The sequence below is a fragment of the Thunnus thynnus genome, chromosome 13, assembly GCF_963924715.1.
Source record: "Thunnus thynnus chromosome 13, fThuThy2.1, whole genome shotgun sequence".
NCBI classification, from domain to species: domain Eukaryota; kingdom Metazoa; phylum Chordata; class Actinopteri; order Scombriformes; family Scombridae; genus Thunnus; species Thunnus thynnus.
Genome location: NC_089529.1, coordinates 7,981,871 through 7,992,964, shown reverse-complemented (window position 1 = coordinate 7,992,964; position 11,094 = coordinate 7,981,871). Strand labels below are relative to the sequence as shown.

At 39.6% G+C, this 11,094-nt stretch overlaps 1 protein-coding gene across 1 annotated transcript in view; it reads left to right on the top strand.

Moving 5' to 3' along the window:
• Positions 1-223: 223 nt before the first annotated feature.
• Positions 224-11,094, top strand: part of gabra3 (gamma-aminobutyric acid type A receptor subunit alpha3) — a 98,016-nt gene continuing 87,145 nt past the window's right edge. The window contains exon 1 of the mRNA XM_067607606.1: positions 224-2,655. The gene's annotated coding sequence lies outside the window, so the exon portion shown is untranslated. The remainder of the gene's footprint in view (positions 2,656-11,094) is intronic.

Genomic DNA, 11,094 nt, shown 5'->3' with positions numbered 1-11,094 from the left:
CAGCCGAGACATACACATATCTCAGTGTCAGTTTTGCCGGAGTTTATAATTATTAGCTGCAGGACATGATTATGCCGGCTTAAGGAATTAATGAAAGGAAGCTAACTGTAAGGCACTTGGTAACTGTAGAAAGCGTGGAAATGGCACATTGTGCTTGATTCATTTTACCACTCCTGCTCAGCCACACATTTTGGAGGTATGGGAACTGAAAAAAAGTGAAACAAATCTCATGCTTTCAGCTGGTCACATTTGCAGGTACTAGGAGTGGATTACAAGTAAAAACAAAGAAGGAAAGAGATTAAAGATACAGTTTAGACAGCAGGTGGCATTAATGATATAGGCAGCCTTTAGCTTTGGGGAGCATGGATGATTTTCACCCTAAAATAAACAGTCAGGACCTGCAGTCAGGCGCCCAAACTCTGACTCTATTCCAGCTTCACAGGCTCCTTGGCAGAACTGCTCGGCACCTCTTACTCTGCTCGCCCACAGGAGCTCACAGCAAATCAAGTTTATTACAACCTCTAATTAGAATTACACTCTCAAAGGGCTTGACAATGAAACAATAAATGAAAATGATAAATGAAAATGGCACGCCCAACCTTAGACCATCAGTGAGAACAAAGGGGAAACCCTCCCATGGAAACTTAATTAGGGACAAGATGCAAGACACCTTGGGCTGGACTTCTTGAAGAGGAATTCCCCTTCCAGAAAAGCCATGCAGTAGGTGGTGAACTAAATGGTAAAAAAATATGGACATGTGCTGTACTGATTTAACTGTGTTTTGTTTTCAGAAGGCAGGTTCATGTTGTATTTGAAGCTCAAAACAGTTGCCCCACTGAACTGTGTTCAAGCCCTGTGAGAAGCTGCAGCAGAATGCTCAGTTTCTCAAAAAATTAAGCTATTGGCAAAGTTGTCCTATGGGGTATTATAAATGATAGCAAACAAAATTAACATACTGTGTGGCTTGAAAAACAGTAAAACATATCCTTTAATTCTTTAATCATCCACCCCGCTAAAGTAAATTAAGACTAACTGCTACAGTTTCACTAAAGTCACCAGAAGGTTCGGGCCTCGTCTGAGCTGATATGATAAATGAAATCTCAGAGGGTTTGGCTGCAAAAGTTGTTAATTTATTACTCATAAATGTAAAGCGTTTATTTGGTTTGCCACTGGCTACCGTAGCTTGACAGCACTGGCATCCAGAACATTACCAGGACTATCATTTTCACTTTATACTGCAGATGCAACATTTAGCAGTAGCAGGCTACTGGATATTAAAGTGGACTATTGTAAAATGTTTAAAGACCTGAAAGGTATCTTTAACAAATATGAGAGCGTCAACCGAGCAAGACAGTAAATTCAAGTTTGGTAAATTGCTATGACGCACTCAGCATGCCTGTGTCACTTGAGACAGCCTGTACTTTAGATTTGCATGCTCGTCTAACTATACATTAAAATACATGTAAGCAACATGTATCAACTAGACTTGTAGGGGCCTATCACGTGTATGTATTTAGGAAAATACAGCAGGGTATTTATGCATGTTAAGTTTAAGAAAGGAGCCAGTTTGGCTTCAGAATTAAACTTGACAATTAATCTAAAAGATATCAGAGTTGCAAATTAATTTCAGCAACTTTCACATTCATGGAGCTGGAATATGTCAAGAGGGAGAAGCATTTTTTCATGAGATCAAGAACAGGTTAAATGTGCACTGAAATCACACTGACAGGTCACTTTTATCAGTTTTGCTAGTTGCAATATATTACATCTTGCACATTAAAAAGCAGAAGACAAAATCAGGTCAGAGACTGCTTGCACAAACATTCACACAAGCACGCCTGGGACTTGGCACAGTGCAAGCGCAGTCTTGTAGCCTACTGTTTGCAGCTGCACGAGCAGAGGTTAGAGGTGACATTGCACACCTTGCACAAGGGCACCTTGAGCCCATTCTGAGATGAAGGTGAGTCTCATTTGTCTCTTTCTTAGCTCATCTCTCCAATTAGACCACACTACCCCAAGGTCACAGAATGGGAATGATCTGCTCCCATTTCCTACTACTGCAATGACTCAGATGAGATTGCTATATCACTGTCAGCAGCAGCTCACAGGCTTGGCATCTCTGTCAACCGTGGTTGGACCTTGGGCACCTGCGTCAGTGCTCAAACCGCGGAGCCCGCTGAATAAGTGGGCCCACTCACTGCTGTTTCTCGCCTGGGAGGTTGTTGTGCAATAACGCACAAGGGGGGTAGGGGGGGGGGGAGTCCCTTCCAGCTGTCGAGAGCATCTTTGACAAGCTGGTCGGTGAACAGTGAGCGCTCCGCAAACGTCCACCGCATGTCCATGTGGGCATTGATCCGCGTGACAGATTACCGCCTCTAAACCAGCCCTCCGGTTCAGGGTTTGCCCCTCCTGGCCAGCACCAATCTGAGATGGGTAGAAGGAGGGGGCGGGAAGGTTAGTTTGAAGAGGGCTGAGCTTTGCGAGAGGACGCCGATTTCCCTATTATTTTACCGCTGGAAAAAAAACCCAAACCCAGTGGACAATAACAGCTGAGGGAGAAATCAGTCGGACCAAACGTCAGAACCTCATTAACTCCACGGAAACCAGGTCGGGAGAGAGAAGAAACAACCAGAAGACAACCCCTTATTCCTGCTGGTGAGATTATGATTTTTTTTAATGCTGTAGTCATTACCTATGGTGTGTTGAATGTAACGTGATTTGTGAGGTTTCGCACATGTCGCTGCCAGGACAATAGCTGGAGATGTTTGCAAATGTGCTCAATAGCAATGTTTCATTCACATGCAACAACTGCTGTTTGCGTGGCTGCTGCAGTATAATTGATGGTTTAACAGGTCTCCCTCGCATGCTGAAGTGGAGATGATGCTGATGAGAGGATGCGGCGCTGCATGCCGTATAGAGGCTGCTGTGATGAAGCTTTTCGCCAGGGAATTAAGTATTGTTTGGGTAGTATAAGCAACAAATGAAACAGTATGGGAGGGTTTTTTGTTTGGTTTTTTTTGTTGTTGTTATTATTTATATTTTTGCGGGAATGCAGTTCAGACAATGGCGGTGTTAAATGATTTTCTCCAGCTTGAGTGGACTTCTCAGGACGGTCGAATGGCAACACAATGCGACACTACGGCTGTGGCGATAATTGTTACTTTCCGTTAATGGGCAATTAGGCTTAACGACGGTGCCAGTGACGTTTGTGTTAATAAACCCGCACCTGAGCCCCGTGCTTTGACCCAGCGCGTCGGAAACAGGCTACCGCAACCAGTGACAAGACTGTTGAGCAGAGGCTAACTTAACCTTGGAATGAAAAAAAGCCCCCTCTTATATACAGCGGAGGGTCTGGCAGCTGTCTGAAACAAGACTGCCAATAAAATAAACACCGGCGCCGTGTTTGTGTTACATTGTTCCGAAATGATAAGTTTAACTGACGCAAAAATCTGGCTGACTGATGACGACAGAGAAAAATAACATTTCCATGCGGCCACGTTTTTCATTTCAGGGGTTCGTTTCTGTTAATAATTTAAACTAAACAGTGTTTTGCCTGGCATATAATGAGAAAACAAAAGCCTGGATCGTTAAATTTAACAATTCCCTCTTGAAAAGATTCTCTGCCTGTCACTTCCCCCTCTTTACCTCTTACCCCTCCTCTGTGTCAGTGAGAATGCATGGCATACTGTAGTGTCAATGGCCACATATGCTGAGCAATATATATTTCATTAACATCAGACCCAGCATCATCATGAAACAGCAAGCCTTTACATGCACACTCCCCTCCTCCTCCCACACCACCACCACCACCACCACTCCAAAAACGATCATGTGAAAGTGGGTCATAACAGACTACACAAACAAGATTCCCCAAAATTCTTGTTGTTTTGTTTATTTGCTGCACAATAAGCAACCCAGTCTCACATCAAAATGTGTAATAACTACGTTGGTCCACAGCGCAAAACGTATTAGTTTCACAATAACAAAACTTGTGAGATGACCTATTCTTTTCTATTGGCCTGCGTCCACATCACGTGATTGTCAAGTTTCTGTCTGCGAAAACAAAAAAAAATGGCTGCCATTTCTTTTTCTCTCAGTGGAAAATGCGATATTTTAAGATAGCCTCAGCATTAAAATACGTTTTGATAACATTTCTCGCGAAAACTGTGCATTTTATTGTCAAAATTTATGTTCAGTGTATATGATGTCCAGTTTGTCAGCTATTACTAAGATTGTTTCAGGCTGTCTATCGTTGCTATGGTGGTTGCTATGGACGCTGCTCTGCTGAAACCACGTAGTTGCATGTTGTTTGAATCACTGTCTTTTCGTTGTGTGGGCTAGTTATCTGAGCTGTTAAATTATTTGTGTTATTTTATGTAATTGTTTGATGTTCTTTCAATAAAAATGTAGATTTTAGAGCGCCCCAAGGATGAATTCTTTGAAATCCAGAATTTGAAGTTTTGTGGGACTCACCCGAAAGTATTTTCCTCATCATGTTAAGGTTTTCTTTTAATGATATCTTTAACATTTCTCAACACAAAAACATGAAAGTGTCCTTGATAACTCAACAATAAGTTAGGTTCATATTAAGGCCATTAGTTTGAATTATTTTTCCTTCAATTCTGAGAAAGTTTTTTGTCAGTTTTTGATAGCGCTAGGCTAAGGAAGAGGATTGTGTTGTTGGCGGACTTGGCACTTTCGACTACTGTTTTGGGTTGTCTGCCTTCAGTGGGCTTCATTCCATTTCAAATTGCCGCCAGTCGGCCTCAACCTCAATCAAAACACCACTATCTCTGTTAAAAACAGGCGTGTCATAGCCTGTGGTTGTAAAATGTGAAGTTGCTTATTTAATTTTATATCCCCGAGTCTTCAGCAATTAATATTGAGCCACGTCATCCAATAAAGCAATCCAACGTTGTGTGTTTGTGTGCGTGTTTGTGTGTGTGTGGTCTGACAGATGGAGTTATCAAACTGGACTTTACATTTCACATCCCTCATTTGCACTTGTCACTTTCATATATTTCATCAAACTGGACTTAAGATTGTACATTGCATTCAACCTCCACTGTTACATAATTTAATTATTTATTTACATGTCACATTTAATTTTTGCTCTTGTCACCTTCATATATTTCATACACTTAATTTCTTTGTCCGCAGCACAGTCCATATTTCCTTTCTACAGTCAATATTACATTTCAAGTCTTATATCCCATTTCAAAAACTATTACTGTTCCATTCTCTAAATAGATTTTAAAATTTCAATTTCATTTTAATAGTACTTAGTTTAGTACTTAGTTTATTTTTATTCTTCTATGTTGCGTTTTTTGAGAGCAAACGCCAAGACACATTCTTTATATGCTTGCACTGGCTAATAAAACAGATTATGATTGAATGGGCTACTGTATGTCATGCTGACATAAAATCCCAAAACCAAGAATCATAAAGATGCAAAGAATCTCCAGGGTTGTGCCTATGCATGCGTCGGTATTTTGACGACCTGGGAATGAAAACAGGTTGGTCTTTTCAGCCCTAATCCAAACCCAAACACTTCAGGCCTTCCTCCAAACCTGTACTAATGCCCTAGATTGTCAGCAGTATTGTATTCTCTGAAGGTGACTCATTTTGGTCACTATTACCACCAAAAAAGGAAAAACAAACAAACAAAAAGCTTCATTTTATATATATTGGTCCTTCAAAGTTCTCTGAAAACAGGCCTGGGGTGCTTGTTCAAGCTCATTTTTCTGATAAGTTTGTTTTTAATTAGCTAGTTGATGATATAAAAAGGGGGTGTGATGTCATGATTGACAGCTGTGACAGCCACTCTCAAACCTCCGTCAGGCAGCAGGACGACTGAGGGGGCATGTCCTGTAGATAGAAAGCCTGAAAAAATCTTCGTAATAACTGACAAACATCATATACATTCACTAAGTAACAAAGATTATGCAAATTTCACACCAGAAATGTTATCAAAATGCACTGTAATGCATTTAAACTATCTTAAAATATTACATTTTCCACTGTGATATAAAGAATGTCAGCCATTTTTGTTTGTTTTCGCAGACAGACACCTGACAGTCACGTGACCTGGATGCAGGCCAATAGAAAAGAATAAGCCAAAAAAAACCCAAAACATGGGTATCTCACATTTTTAGAGCTGTTATTGTGAAACTAATACATTTTGTGCTGTGGACCACTATTACACATTTTGATGTGAGGCTGGGTTGCAATAAGACATGGTCACGCACATATAGGCAACACATGATTTCCACCAAAGAGTAGTATTGGATGAAGTCCCTGACTGAGCACCTATGCCTTTAAAAATTGATTATTTGGATGCGTCTGTGTGCTTAATGTTGTAACACAATTACCGTAGTGGCACTTTTCCAGATAAAGCAGAATTTATAACAAACAAACCTGTTGGTTCTGCATGCTTCAAAGTGGTGAGGTGAAGATATGTGTGCATAGGTTAAAAAGTAGGTTTGACATGATGCAGCCATTTCATCGTAGGAAGAACTGCAGTATGATATTTCATTAACTTTTGCTTCATCTATTCACACTTTCCAGCCAGCCAGTGTCAGAGGCCATTCTCCGGTCTGAATTACTGGACAACATCCAGATCAAGGTTATAAGACGTCACACACTGAGGATAATTCTCCACTCTCTGCTCAGTGTTGTCACATCTTAAGGAGTTCCTCCTCTGCACATCATATATCCATGTTTTACCACACCTCTCATTTGATGTAATGCACAGTCATCTGTAGCTGCTCACAGCCGCCCCCTGCCATCTCTCAGTCTGCACGCTGCAAGGCTCATAATGCGATGACTCCCTGGACTCATGAGTGTGACCACAAGTAAATGACTTTTCTCAGCCAGTTTCTTCATCTGTTGAGACATACGGAGCAGAGACCCACCCCCACCCTCTTTTCACAGTAAATGGCTGCGTGGTGGAAGGGAAGCAAACTCAGATTTATTGTCCAGCCGTGAATGTGTCAGGAAGAGCAGATTTTGTTGAGGGAGAAGGTGTTTTCCTTTCTCAGAGTTACAGATGGATGTGCTTTGCTGCTGTGATTCGTGAACCTGCTATATTTGAAGTGGCGTGATTAGGAGATCTGTTTGTAATTGCCATTCATCGGATTGGATGCAGTCAAATAAAACATGTAGTAGGAACACGGGCAGATTGTTGCAGGGATTTGCATTTCTATATTGTTCCTTGAGGCACAGTAAGGCATGATGCAGTAAAATGCAAAGTATCTCGAGTGATTACAAAATAAACAAGGGTAATGTCTCGCAGAGTGTTAAGGGATAGTACTGTCTTTGTTTTTTGCAGGAGGCAAATATTCTACCCATAAATTAATGTTAATGTCTACAACATGTTTTGGGAATGACTCAGTATGCTTAATAATAGGGTTACCCTCCACTACTGCGAGCAAACTAGCCTACTTGTACCACAAAGCTTGTTTTGGAGATGTCAATATGTACTGAGATCCACCACAAAGCACAAGTAAAGGGGGGCAGGGGGATAGCGCACCAAGCTACTGTCTGATGATGAGAATGATAATAGCTGACAGGAGGTAATCACAAGAGCCCTAGTACATTATACATTGAAGCCTTGACCATGACCATGTCAGTCATGACCAAGAAGCTTTGAGGGTATATTTACAGCTTGACTTGAAATGTGGAACAAAGCAGGACAATGAGAAGGCCATGCTGGGTTAATACAGACGAGGAGAAATGGAGACACACTTACTTCACCTACCCGGCATGGCCAAGCATAATCTGTGGATGAAGTGAGGAAATTAAATTTTTTAAGGTTGTAGTGCTTTTACATTTGAGGTTACTTACATTAGAATTTATCAATGTATTTGCTGCTTCCAAATATTGTACTTACCTCATTCATTCTCTGTCTTGGTGAGCTCCCATCATTTCCCCATCTATGTGCAGGAGAGGAGTAAGATTAATCACTGAGGCTCCATTCACATAGGAATAATGTTACCTCGAGACGCCTACTGATTTATGATAATTTCTGTGATTGTCACTGATCTTAATCCTGCACAGATCCTTCCACATCTGCCACTTGTTACATAAAAACTCGATGATTAGATGACCTGTATTACTGTATTTTGGCAGAGACAGAGGACTCCTGATGAGAACAATCTCATGTGAATGCACATCCCAGTAATTTAGGGACTAAAATTGCTTGCAAAAACTGCATAAAACATTTTCAACAAGTAAATTATTATGAGCAGATCAAATCATCAACTATTGTTAGATGAATGACTTGTTGGAACTCGTGCCATAGTTGCACCATTACCCAATTCAAATATTTCCTGTTTAGCTTTTATTGAGATTGAAAGTATACATTTAAAAGTATATTAGCTTTCAACCACATGTCAGCAGCTGTTGAGGGGGTAGAATAACCATAAAAACGAATAAAGAAATTTGCGCAACATTTTTCACAATTTATCGCATTTGCCTCCAAATTAATTCATGAGCATTCATTCCCTAACAATACATGAGCTCAGGATCTATTGTCACCACAGATGTGCACCTTTTGACTCTGTGTATAGTGCACAGGAAGGAAGGGATGAGAAAATAGCCATTACAGAATCATGTTCTATAGTCTACAGCCATGTACATTCCTCTGTGAGGCTGTACCTCAGAATGCTAACATGTTCACAATGACAATGCTAACATGTAGATGTTTAACACATTTACCATGTTTATCATGTTGGCTTAGCTTGTTAGCATGCAAACATTTACAATTTAGCAGTAAACACATAGATAGGAATATCATTAGTTATGCAGTATTGCAGGTCATAAACCAAAGCACTGGACAAAATTAAATTTTGGCCCAATGATGGCACTAGAGTAAAAACTAAAGTCTTTAGAATACTTTATCTGGGAATCATGAACGTCTGTACCGTTTTGTGCCAATCCATCAAGTAGGTGTTGAGATATATCACAGGATAGGTGAAAACTTCAACCTGCTGGTGCTAGAGGAAAAGTCAGAGGATCGCCAAATTTATTAGAATGCATCTTCTACAGACCTTGAATATCTCTTGTAAATTTCATGACAATCCATCTAACAGTTGTCAAGATATTTAAGTCTGAACCAATGTAGTGAAATGACTGACCAACAGACATGACATTGCAGAAAACAAAAAAGCATGAAATCCCAATGGGCATCTACATTTAGTTTTTTGTAGATTTGGAGCTAATTTGTAGTTATTGTTGGAAAAATCTCTTTTATTGGTTGTTTTCAATAAGTTGAATTAATAACTGTTGGAAATATAAGGCCACCTTGCTCTTGCTTACTTTCATCTTCTCTCTTCAGGGTTTACTGTGACCTTTAAGGTTGACAGTCAAAATCTCTCAAATGTCAGAATCCTCCAGAAGCCTTAAGCTTCATATTAGGACTAGCTATATTGGAGAGGAAGAATGTCTGCAGGGCCTGAGAAATTTCTCCAAACGTCCAAGATTGTATTATACTCATTCATGACCAGAAATGGTTTTGAGGAAAGATAAATGATGTATTTAAAACTGTAAAGCCTTTCAAAATGTGTTTGTCCAGTGAAGAATTGCTCCAGTCATGCATTAATTTGATCAACTGGCACTGAAAAGGAATTAAAGCATTAAATATTAAACTTTTGATAGAAGTCGGCAGAGGACTAAGAGGTATTTTAGGCTTTTCAAGTCAAAGACAATAAGTGGTCAGTTCCTGATCCAGATAAGTTGAGAAGCATTGTTTGAACACAGTCCCTCAAGGAAATTATGATTTTGCGATCACAATAATTAATGCAAATTCAAGAAATCTGTGAGAGCCTCCAATATTGCTAAATTACCATAATTTCCATATGAAATGGTCAAATAAAAAGACAAATCTGGACAAGTCTGGACAAACTCAAATGAGGTTTGCATTCAGTTAGTCAGAGGAATACAAGTTGATGCATTAAGACAGCAAAGATGGACATAATCTACCTCAAACATGAAAATGGACACTTTGGAAATGAAACTATATTTTTATGTTAATGGATTTATTTTAATGGCAATATTGACTGCTTTTATTTGGTGCTAATGTTGAGGTGAAAGTACAGTATTTTATGTTTTATATAACTTGAGCTCATGGTTCTCATGTTCAGGAAATACATTTAAAATTTTGCACTGAAATAATTGTTTCTATGAAATGCAGTATGCTTTTTATTGAAAGAAGTGATTACATATGACTCTTCATTGGTGGTAGTATTTTTTTATTTTTTTAAAATCACATTTTCCTTTGCTTGCAATTTTTCCTAATTCCCTCAATTTTACTGTAAAAAGAGCACATAAAACATTACAAATTGTATCGCAATTTTTGAGAAAAGCCACCGCAAAATCAAGCATTTTTGACTGCAATAATCACAGAAAAACTCCTGGAGGGACTGCTTGAAGATTATAGTCAAAGACAGTGGGTGCAAATGTTGTGAATCAATGTGCATGGCACAAATTGCAGCAAAGTGTGATGTGTGCAGAGGGAGTGGTGACACACTTTATAACTTCCTGTTCAAGATCTAAAAAAAAATCCCTACATGAAATTCTTGTTTTCTGTGATATCGCTATAAAATGTAATCAACACAATTCCATAAACAGCCATTATTCTGCACTACCACATCATCATGCACTGCACGCCATCTCAATCATAGGTCTACCTCCATTGCAATTATAAATATGATGCTTCAGGCTCTACTTTTGTCAGACACACAGCTGTTGCCTCGGTAACCTGTTTTTTCTGGCTGAAGATACGAAGAGGTGATTATTGGGAACCAAAGGTTCTGAGGGGTTTTTTGTGATGTCAAGAGGAGAGAGAGGCTTTAATTGTCTCAAGATTTTTTTTTAACAAACCTGCACGTGTCGTAAGTGTCCTGAGGGTGCCACAATCTTCAACACTGATTTTTTTTTACCACATCAGCTAGGAAAAAGCGTAGTGTCAAGATATAACTGACCAGTGTGAGGCACACAAGAACACAAGCATTTTGGTGGTTATTTTTGCAACAGCCTGATGCTGGCTGCTCAATAACTTATCAAAAAAAGGGTTGGGGTTAGGGTTGTGTGATC